Source organism: Vicugna pacos, chromosome 13 (genome assembly GCF_048564905.1).
Source record: "Vicugna pacos chromosome 13, VicPac4, whole genome shotgun sequence".
Lineage (NCBI taxonomy): Eukaryota > Metazoa > Chordata > Mammalia > Artiodactyla > Camelidae > Vicugna > Vicugna pacos.
This window is the reverse complement of record NC_132999.1, coordinates 53,935,599-53,947,754: the sequence shown is the minus strand read 5'-3', so window position 1 is coordinate 53,947,754 and position 12,156 is coordinate 53,935,599.

The window sequence follows — 12,156 nt, the reverse complement described above, 5'->3', positions numbered from 1 at the left end:
ATTGATGAATTTAAAACAGAAGAGCAGGAATTAAAAGCAGCAAGAAGAGAACAAACAGATGGCTTCATGGTAGAATTAACCAAAATTTCGAAAACAAAGGAGCCTCAGTGAGAGGAGGCGGCTTGGTTCTCTATGTACTCGTGTGGCTGTTACGTGTTTATTCAAGATAGCCGTTAGAGCGGGTACGTCGGCAATCCATCAAAGGCTAGCAGGCACTAATCAGAGGTTCGCAGGCACTTACATTAGAAAGAAAATGTACAAACCCCCCGAATAACTGTCAGGGTTTACACTACAATAATCTAATCTATACTAACAGCCATCCAGGCAGCTTTCATCTTGAAGATACAATTTCCTTGAATTGCTTAGCTTGTGTTTTGGGTTGAATTGTGTCCCCCGCCAAATTCCTATGTTGAAGTCCTAACTTCCAGTTAAGACCTCAGAATGTGACTTTATTTGGAAACCGGGTCTTTGTGTGAGTGAGGAGTTCAGATAAGGTTATTAGGGTGGGCCTTAACTGACAACATGACTGATGTCTTTATGCAAAGGGGAGACCTTGGCATAGAGATACACACACATCTTCACTGGGAGAATTCCATGTGAAGATGAAGGTGGAGATGGAGGGGGTGTTTCTATAAGCCAAAGAAGGCTGAAGATGGTGGGGAAACCCCCACAGCCAGGGGAGAGGCATGGAACAGACTCTCCTCATAGCCCTCAGAAGGAGCCAACCACACTGGCATCTTGGTGTTAGACTTCTAGCCTCCAGAACTGTGAGACCATACATTTCTACCATTTAAGCTGCTCAATTTGTGGTACCTTGTACCTGGTACAAATTCCTAGCAAATTAATCCAGCCTCCAGAGATCTCTGTGTGTCTCTGTAGTGTGGGACTTGTGAACAAAGAATGTCACCAGCTATATCAGTAAACAGAAGACGTTGCAGCCATCAAGCCATCACCCCTGCAGCCACCCACTATGGTACATCCTGAGGGGATTTGGGATGGAGAAAAACAGGATACCGGCCCTCCATAGTGAAGGTGCATATCAAAGGAATAGTTTCCTTAAGACCAGACTCTTGTATCTTCCCCTACAGAGAAAAGCACTAAATTCATTAACTTGAGATGTCTGCGTTCTCTTGAATTAGCAGTCATCTTTTGATGTTTGACCACCTTTTTGTTTTGTTTTGTTTTTTGTTTTTTGCAAAAACTCCTATAGATGCTGTCCCGTCCCTTACCTTTCCAGGACAGTCTCGCAAAGCTATTTTAGAGGCTGTGTCCCAGGCTTAAGTCCTCAGTAATGCCTCAGATAAAACCTCATTTTCAACCTTTATGTTCTGCATTTTTTTTTTCAGTTGCTAAGATTCCTGCTCTCATGTCCATTTGTTTTAGGCCTAAATGAAAGTTCAGAGGCGATGGGCTAGACATTGATCTTTTTTAAAGGCCTCGGCTTTTGGAACACTGTCATTTCTAGGACAGGCAAACTTCCACCCCTTTTGTGTATCCTGGTGGCAGCCAGGCCCCAGTGCCCAAGGACTCTGGTGATGTCACAAACTTCCTCTCCTTTTTCCATCTTTTCATAATTTCCCACAAGAATTCAAACTCCATGATTTGGCTCCTTGTCCAACCTCCTTCATCAAGGATGAATTTAAGCACTTGGAGTGTGTCAGTGAACAAAACAAAAATTCTACTCTTGTGGGCCTTGCATTTTAGTGGACTGAGACAGACAATAAACAAAAGACACAATAAATTAATGATTTACAGTTGACCCTTGAACAACATGAGCCGTCAGAAATCCGTGTGTAACTTTGCATTGGGCCCTGGTATCCATGGCTCTGCAGAAACAGATCCCACCAATCTGCGATTGTGTAGCACTGTAGTGTATACTTATTTTGAAAAATCCATGTATAAATGGACCCGCACAGTTTGAACCTGTGTTGTTTTCAAGGGTCAACACCTTGACGCTTGAATGGTGATAAAGCCAAGGGGAAAGAGGCAATAGAGATGGATAAGGGAAGCAGGAGTGTGTCTGGGGGAAGAGTGGACTGGTATTTTCCGTTGGATGGATGTCCTCAAACCAGATGTTCTTTGAGCACAGCCAGCACTCAGAAAACTTTTCTTCAGTTATTAATAATTAAAAGAGTCAGCCTATTACCAGTGTTGTTTTCAATGTCAGGATTATGGTTGAAAATGTTTCTGTGTTCTCTGTTTCATAACATTTCCTTGGTGAGGAAAAATGACTCATTACTCTTCTTTAAAAAAAAACCTTCTAATTTTGAAATATTTTTATAGGAAAGTTGTGTAAGAAATAATAAATGATAATTACTATATACACAAATAGCTTAAAAAACAAATTTCTTCTGTATAGCACAGGGAACTATATTCAATATCTTGTAATAACCTTTAATGAAAAAGAATATGAAAATGAATATATGTATATATATATGCATGATTGTGACATTATCCATTACACCAGAAACGGACACATTGTGACTGACTATACGTCAATTAAAATAATAATAATAAACAGAAACGTCAATGAAATAGAGTCAGGTGACCAGAAGGGGGAGCTCTCACACCCTGTGAGAATAGCTGAACCGAATGGGAGAAGAAAGACTCTTTCCTGGTGAGGGCTCAGCCAATGAAAAGCCATGGACTCTGTAGCCTATAGCCTTCCCAACTTCCTTTTCCCCTCTATAAAAGAGTTCTTCTTCCCTTCCTGTGGAGGGACTTGCACGTGGCTCATTATGGTTGCAAACCCTAAATTGCCATTTTCTTCTGAATCCAAATAAACTTGTCATTGCTAGAGAAATATCTGGTAAATATCTAGATATTTGTTTCAGTTCAACAGTTGCAAAAGTAGTACCCTCCCATCCATTGAATGTTAACATTCTACATGGTATGATTATAGAAACCAGGAAATGAACATTATTAATGAATCTACAGACCTTATTTGAATGTCACCTGTTTTCCTACTAACATCTTTTTTCCGGTTCAGGATCCCATACTGCATGCAGTTTTCACATCTTCTTTGTCTCCTCTGGTCTGTGACAGCTCCTTAGTCTTTCTTTGCTTTTTGTGACCTTGAGACTTCTGAAGAGCACTGCTCAGGTTTTTGTAGAATGCCCCTCAGTTTGGATTTGTCTGATATTTTCTCATAATCAGACTGAAGTTGTGCATTTTTGGCAAGAATATCACAGAAATGATATTGCGCCCTTCTTGGGAAATCTTATCTATGATACATGATATTGCTAGATCTCATTGCTATTGACATTCATTTTGATCACTTGATTAAGGTGGTGTCTGCCACGTTTCTCCACTGGGAAGTTACTATTTTGTCTTTTGTAATTAGTAAGTATCTTGGGGGCAGTTACTTTGAGACCAGTTTTCCTAATCTTTCACTCACTAATTTTAGCATGAATCCATGGTTTTTGCTGGCAACAATTTAATAATTGGTGTTTTTTAGTTCCCTCATTCCTTCTACATTAAGAACTTGAATTCTACTCTAGGCCAGGGTTTTTCCTTGAATTTATTTATTCAGTTATTTATATCAGTCTGTATTCATTATTTCCATCTATGGATTAATACCACCATTATTTATTTTCTTGCTCAAATTGTTCCATCTTGGCCATGGAGAGCACCTTCATGTTGACACCTGTGCCCTTTTGGCATGCCTTCATCATTTTTATTTTCTTAGCACTCCTTTCTGGCCCCACAAGGTGTTTCAAACTTATATTTTATCTTTCCAAACCCTGGAATGGAATCAGTCATTTCTCCAAGAAGCCCTGGTTCTTTTCTTTAATCTTTCTATCTTTCTCTCTTTCTTTCTGTTCCTTCCTTCCTTCCTCCCTCCCTCCCTCCCTCTCTCTTTCATTTCTTCCTTCCTTCCTTCCTTCCTTCTTTCTCCTCTTTTTTTCTTCCTTCCTCCCTTCTTCTCTCTCTTTCTTTCCTTTTTTTTTTTTTTAGAAACAAAGATCTGGGAGCTTTAGATGCTCACTGCTAGTGGGATGTCTCTGCTTCTGGCCTTCTCAGCAAAGCTGGGAAATAATACACACACACACACACACACACACACACACACACACACACAATGAGTTTACATCGATGCCTCCAATTCCAATCCAACACTACAGGGTTCATTCTAACCTTCTGTTTTTCCCTAATCTAGAAACACTTTTCTCTAACTGGAGCTTCGTTACTCACAACATATTTACTTATTTGTTCAATTCTAGGACAAATAAGGTAGTTTCTGAATTGCAAACCCTTGCCTCTGGGAGAAAAAGTTTTATTAAAACTTTAGTGAATATTTTCTCCCAGTCTTTCCTGTCTTCCCATTCTCTTGACTGTGTCTTTTGCAATACAGAAGTTTTCAATTTAATGAAGTCCAGTATACTTAAAAAGTCATTACCAAACCCAAGGCCATCTAGATTTTCTCCCATTTTATCTTCTAAAAGTTTTATAATTTTGTGTTTAATCTATGGTCCACTTTGAGTTAATTTTTGTGAAGTATGGAAGTTCTGTGTGTAGATTCTCTCTTTTATTTTCATTTTTTTCTTTTCTTTTCTTCTTCTTCTTTTTTTTTTCACATGTGGAAGTCAAATTGTTCCAGCACCGTTTGTTGAAAAGACTATTCTCTCTCTCATGTTGCACTGCTCCTTTGTCAAAGAGCAATTGATTATATTTGTGCGCATCTACTTCTGAGCTTGTGATTCTATTCCACTGATTTATTCTTCTATTCTTTCGGCAATGCTATATTGTCTTGATTGTTCTAGATTCATAGCAAGTCTTGAAGTCAAGTGGAGGCAGTCCTCCAACTTTGTTCTTCTCCCTCAATATTGTGTTGGCTATTCTGGTGGATTTTTTTTGCCTCTCCACAGAAACTTTAGAATCAGTTTGTCAATATCCTCAAAATAACTTGCTGGGATTTCTATTGGGATTGCATTGAATCTGTAGATCAAGTTAGGAAGAACTGACAGCAATATTGAGACTTTCTATCAATGAACATGGACGTCTCTATTTATTTAATTATTTGATTTCTTCCGTCAGAGTTTTGTAGTTTTCCTTATGTAGGTCTTGAACATATTTTGTAAGAGTTACATCTCAGTATTTCATTTTTTTAATGAGTGCTAATGTAAATGATATTATTTTTAACTTCAAGTTCCAATTATTCATTGCTAATATATAGGGAAAGCAATTGACTTCTTATTGAGTATGGTTGATTTACTATATTAGTTTCAGGTGTATAGCATAGTGATTCAATATTTTTATAGATTATACTCTATTAAAAATTATTACAAGATAATGGCTATAAGTCCCTGGAAAAGCAATTGACTTTTGTATATATTAACCTTGTATCCTGAAATCTTGCTGTACTTGCTTATCGGTTCCACCTTTTTTGTTTTTTGTATTTTTTGCTATTATTGATCCTTTAGGATTTTTCTTCATAGACAATCATATCACCTGTGGGAAAAGATAGTTTTATTTCTTCCTTCCCAATCAGTGTATTTTTCTTTTATTACTGCCTTAGCTAGGACTTCTATTATGATGTAGAAAAGGAATGGTGAGAGGGGATATTTTTGTCTTGTTCCTGATCTCAGTGGGAAAGCATCTGGCTTTTCATCATTAAGTGTGACTTCAGCTGCAGATTTTTTGGTAGATGTTCTTTATCAGTGTGAGGACGTCCCCTTCTATTTCTAGTTTTCTGAGAGTTTTATCTGTATGAATGAGTGAGTGCTGGATTTTGTCAAATGCCCTCTGCATCATGTGGCTTTTCTTCTTTAACCTGTTGATATGATGGAACACATTAATTGATTTTCAAATATTGAGAAAAACTTACATACCTGGAATAAATCCCAGCTGATTGTGTAGTATAGTTTACTTACTTATTTTTAATACATTATTGGATTTGCTTTGCTTTTTTTTTTTTGGAGATTTTTACATCTATGTTGATGAGAGATGTTGGTCTATAGTTTTCCTTTCTTGTAATGCTTTTGTCTATTTGTTATCAGAATAATATTGGGCTTATAGAACATGTTAGGGAATTTCTTAAGGAGATTTTCTGGAAGACCTGTAGAAAATTGGTATAATTTTTCCCTTAAATATTTGGCATTCACCAGTGCAATCACCTGGGCCTAGTGGCTTTTGTTTTGGAAGGCTAATAATTATTGATTCAATTTCTTTGATAAATACTGACTTATTCAAATGATCTATGTCTTCTTGCTTGAGCTTTGGTAGACTGTGTTTTTCAAGGAATTGGTCCATTCCACCTCGTCTAGCAAATTTGTGAGAGTAGAGTTGTTCATAATATTTCTTTATTATCCTCTATAACGACCATGGGATCAGTAGTAATAGCCCCTCTTCTCCTCTTTCTTCCAAGATTAGTGTTTGTATATTGATTCTTTTTTTAGATGCCTGGCTAGAGGTTATTTACTTCATTAATCTTTTCAAAGAGCCAGCTTTTGGTTTCATTGCATTTCTCTATTGATTTCCTGATTTTAGTTTCTTTAATTTCTCTAATTTTTAGTATTTCTTTTCTTTTGCTAACTTTGGGTTTCATTTGCTTTTCTTTTTCTATTTCCAAAGATGGAATCCTAGAATATTGATTTTAGATCTTTCTGCTTTTCTGATGTAGGCATTCAGTGTTATAAATTCCCCCCAAACGCTGCTCTCACTTTATTCCACAGATTTTGATAAGTTGTGTTTTAATTTTCATTTAGCTCAAAAATATCTTTTAATTTCTCCTTCTTTGATCCATGTGTTAATTAGAGCCATGTTGTTTAATCACCAAGTATTTTGAGGTTTTCCAGCTATCTTTCTGTTCATTTCTCGTTTAATTTTGCTGTGGGAATCTAAATTGGTGCAACCAGTATGGAGGACAGTATGGAGAGTCCTCAAAAAACTAAAAATAGACTTACCATATGATCCAGCAATCATACTCTTGGGCATATATGTGGAGAAGACCCTATTTTGAAAAGATACATGCACCCCAATGTTCATAGCAGCACTATTTACAATAGCCAAGATGTGGAAACAACCTAAATGTCCATCAGCAGATGACTGGATAAAAAAGTTGTGGTATATATATATATACATGGTATATATATGTGTATGGTATATTGTATATATAATGTGATATACACACACACACACACACACACACACACACACACATATATGTATATATATATGAGAATATTACTCAGCCATTAAAAAGAATGAAAAATGCCATTTGCTGCAACATGGATGGACCTGGAGATTGTCATTCTAAGTGAAGTAAGCCAGAAAGAGAAAGAAAAATACCATATGATATACATGTGGAATCTTAAAAAATAAACGTCACAAATGAACTTATTTACAAACATAAACAAACTCACAGACACAGAAAACAAACTTATGTTTCTGGGGGGCAGGGGGGTGAAGGGATAAAATAGGAGTTCACAGTTTGTAGATACTAACTACTATATATAAAATAAATAAACACCAAGGTCCTACTGTAGAGCATAGGGAACTATATTCAATATCTTGTAATAGCCTATAACGAAAAAGAATAGGAAAATGAATATATATGTATATACATATAACTGAATCACTATGCTGTACACCAGAAACTAACACAATATTGTAAATTGATTATACTTCAATTTAAAAAAAAGATTCCACGTGTTTTAAGATTCTGCCTATCAGATAGATATATTTGTTTGAGATCTGAATTCAGAACTGAGTGAATGGGAAAAGGGGCAGGATGTAAGACATCAATTTACAGTGTTGTAGTGGAGGCATGATTCTGGCCATGGAAGCTGTGATGACAGCTTCACAATTTGATGAGCAACTTCCTGTTGTGGCAGAAGCAGCAGCTCCCTTGGCAGGCTAGTTCTGTGATGTGACCCTGGGGGTCTTTTTGGGAGACTCAACTTGCTTTTCCAGCACTTTTCCCCTCAGTGATTCCGTAGGACGCACTGCCCTTCTGTAAAGAGTTTTCTTCTAAATAAGGCAGACCTCCAATCCCGAGTGGAGCCCTAGGGGTAGTTTGTTGGGGCCATTCTAGGTAGAGGAAGCTGTAAGTTTTATGACTTGTGTACAGAAGGAAGAGGAGGGAGTGCGTTTTTGGAGGAAGACAGAAGACCCATTGGACAAAGTGCAGATAGTAAAATGAAGGTGGAGAGGTCAGAGGGGGCCAGGTTACTGCAGGCCTTCTGACCTTCTTGGGTCAGCCAATGGCACTTTGAAGCTATGTTGTAAAAGATGGAATTATTGACCTAACTTTATCTTCAATCAATTTAGTATTTCCAAGAAAGAGAGATAGTACAGGGGCAAGTTTAAGCTAGATGTGAAGGGAAACTCGTTTTGGAGATGGTTTTAAGACCCAGAGGCAGCCAGAGGCTAGTGCTGGAATGACCTCTAGAAAGAGGGCAAGAGTCCATTTAGGAGCTGAGTAAAAGCAAGCCTTTCATTGGAGCAGGGGCTGGACTTGATGACCCTTCATGGACCACACAACTTGGTGATTCCTTAACTCCTTTCTGGGTTGGCTGCATCTCTCCATTGCTCAGACTTCTCTCTGGAATTTGATCTAGGGACACAGATCAAATTACCTCTTCATCTTACCCAGAGAACATGTTTCATTCTGTTTTCCACTTTAAAAACTTGGCACTCAGCGTGGCCATCTCACATCTGCTCCACCTGGCCTGCCTGGTGCACTCATGTCATAAATCTCTCAGCACAACTGCAAATGTGGGGTTCTCCTTCCTGCCTGAAATGAGTAGGGCCTAAAGGAATGCTTCTTTCCATATATCTTAGTCAAAGAGCATCTCCTAGGGATAAGCCACTTCCCTTCCTTTCCTCAGCCATAAGCCAGCCCATTGCTTTTTTATAAGGTATTGCAAATCTTTGGATATTAGTATTTACGTACCCAATCTGTCCACCAAACAAGGAGCTCTTCGAAGTCTGAGAGCTCTCCAAGCATAGAGCTGTGTCTCTCCCTGCAGACTGAGAACTCCTTGGGAATGTGGAATGGTCCTTCCTATCAGACATGAAACTCCCTGCATCTCCTAGTCCTGTATCTCCCTGTGTCATGCTCCAAGGAGGTGTAGGAAGCTCATCCCCTCGGTTCAAACCGCGTGGAGAGTGCCAGGACACCAGAGGTGAGCAAGGAAGCCCTATGCAGAGGAAAAGCTCTGTCAGCATCAGGGGGACCAAGCTGAGTACCCCCGCCTCTCTTGTGCTAAAAACTCAGAGGGGACTTGCTATGGGCTGACAAGGTGAGATGGTAAGCTGCTGTGATCTCATCCCCTTACGCATAGCGCAGGGCCTGTTGAATTTGGCTCCATAATATGTGTCGAGTGAGTGAGTGAATGAATGAAGGGTAAATTTGTAGATACAGAGGACCCAACACCAAGTAGGAGGGCAACAAAGTTAATTCTAGGCCCCACCCCTGAGGGAGGCTCTGTGCTAACTGTCAAGATGCTTGTCAGGGTCATAATTGGCTCACAACTGGACAAAACTGTGGTCTAAAAAGTTTCTAGAGACCCAGGACCTGCAGCTGAGTTGGGCCAAGAAATGTTCAGGAAAACAGCCGCTCATGGTTTCTTGAAGAGTTTGTGTTTGGTTTAAATCAAGAGTTTGATTTCCCCACAGCAAATAAATGCTCTGGTTTGTGCTGGCTACTTATACAGTCATTTCCTTAGTTGACTTTCTGAATCTACTCAATTGTAGCAAAATCTTCTTTGGCTCCAGGATGGAGCCAGGAACTTCTCCAGCCAGATCTCCCTGAGGCCATCTGAGGTCAGTGGAAACTAGTCAGGGGTGTGGGGAAGAGGGGTTCTATCTGTGATCAGTGTCCTGGGGTCTGCCCAGGAGAGGCCACTTGCTCTGGGACTGGATTCCTCTTGGCTTTGAGTTGTGAAGTCAGGCATGTGGAAGGCCAGAGTTTCGTATGACTACCGCTCAGTGGACCAAAGGTGGGACGAGCGTGGTGGGGGTGGTGGGGAGCATGGCGGGGTGGGGGCGGGTAGTGAGACAGTGGGGCAGGGGAGAGGGTGCCATTGGAAACTTGAAACTTTGCCCTGGAAAAGGAAGAGTCAGGTTCTTATTTGGAATGAATGTACTCAGAATAAAAGTAAGGCATGCAGAGTTAGAAAGACCCTTAATTAGAATGGAGCTCAACCATACATTATACAGGTGTGGAAACTGAGGGTTAGAATGTTTAGGGGCAGAACTTTGCAGTGCACCACGGCTGTCTAGAGGCATGAAGCTTGTATAATATAACCACCTCCCTCTCATCATGTTTGCCATCTGGCTTAAAGTCTCTCCTTCAAGTCAGTAGCATGTTCTTACTAGTCCCAAAACAGCCACTGTCCAGGCGACCCCAGCAGTGACCTTCACAGCCTCCAGAAGGAGACATGCAGCTTGACTTGTACAAACACAAGTATCTGGTGGCTCTGTTGGCTGTCATGGAACTTTCGCTGAGTTTCACTCAGATACATGAACTTCCAATCTCAGCTGACTCATTTGTTGAAGTAAGGAGTTCCAGTGCCTTTGGAAACAGACACTGAACATGATTCAAAAAGAAAGGGCAGTGAAAATAGCCCTTTAAAGATGGATGAAAAAAGTAACCACAAAAAACCCTGAGTAATCTTGTCATGAAATTCGATATTTCTTCCCTCTTTGTTTAGAAACCAAATTAGAGGGCAAAGACTTCTGGTCTTGTTTATTCGTCTGTTTGCATGTCCTGCTACTCAAAGTATGGACCACATGCCTGCAGTATTAGAATTACCAGAGAGTTTGTAGGTAAAATCCTACAGCCTTACCCAAGACCTATGGATCAAAACCTGCACCTTAAAAAGATCACTGAGTGATTTATAGGCACCATAAGGTTTGAGAAGCATTGCCCAAGAGCATGAAAACCAGTCCAACACAAACAGGCTCTGAACAAAGAAAGAAAACACAATCTTTGCCATGCTTGCTTTGTAATCAAGAACGTAAAGTTACCACTAATCATCGCGGAAATGCAAATCAAAACTTCAAGGAGATACCATCTCACGCCTGTCAGAATAGTTATCGACAAAAAAAGACAACAAATAACAAGTGTTGATAAGGATGAGAAGTGTTGAGAAAAGGGAACCTTCCGGCACTGTTGGCGGGAATGTAAATTGGTGCAGCCAAGCAGTGCGGAGGTTCCTCAAAAAATAAAAGTGGAACTACCATATGATCCAGGAGTTTCACTTCTGGGTATTTACCAAAAGAAAATAAAAATACTAATTCAAAAATATATAGGTACCCCCAGGTTTATCACAGCATTATTTACAATAGCCAAGATGTGGAAACAACCTAAATGTCTATCAACAAATGACTGGATAAAGAAGTTGTGAGATACACACACACACACACACACACACACACACACACACACACACACACACAATGGAATAGTACTCAGCCATAAAAATGAAATAATGCCATTTTCAGCAACCTGGATGGATCTAGAGGATGGATATTATGCTAAGTGAAATAAATCAGACAGAGAAAGACAAATATTCTATGATCTCACTTACATGGGGAAAGTAAAAAACAAACCACATGAAGATAAACTCATAGATACAGAGAACAAATGAGTGATTGCCAGAGGGGAAGGGTTGAGGGGTTGGATGAAATAGGTGAAAGGATTTAAGAGGTACAAACCTTCAGTTATAACATAAATAAGCCATAGAGATGTAATATACAGCATAAGGAAAACAGTCAGTAATACCGTAATAAATTTGTATGGGGACAGATGGTTACCAGACCTATCATGATGATCGTATCATAATGTATATAGATGTCAAATCTCTATGTAGTACACCTGACACTAACATAATATGATATGTCAAGTATATTTTAATTTTAAAAAAGAATATATGTAACCATGTAAAAGCACTTGTTGCAACAATAGTTCTTTTTAAGTTAATAGACTTGTTTTTTGGAAGAGTTTTAGATTTACAGAATTGTACAGAATTTCCATAGACCTCCTCCCAGTCTGAACACAGACTTAGTTTCCCTGCTATTAACATTTTGCATTAATGTGGTACATCTGTTGCAATGAATGAATCAGCATTGATTTATTATTAACTAAAGTCCATAGTCTGCATTAAGGCTGAGTCTTTGTGTTGTAGATGCTATGGGGTTTGACAAATG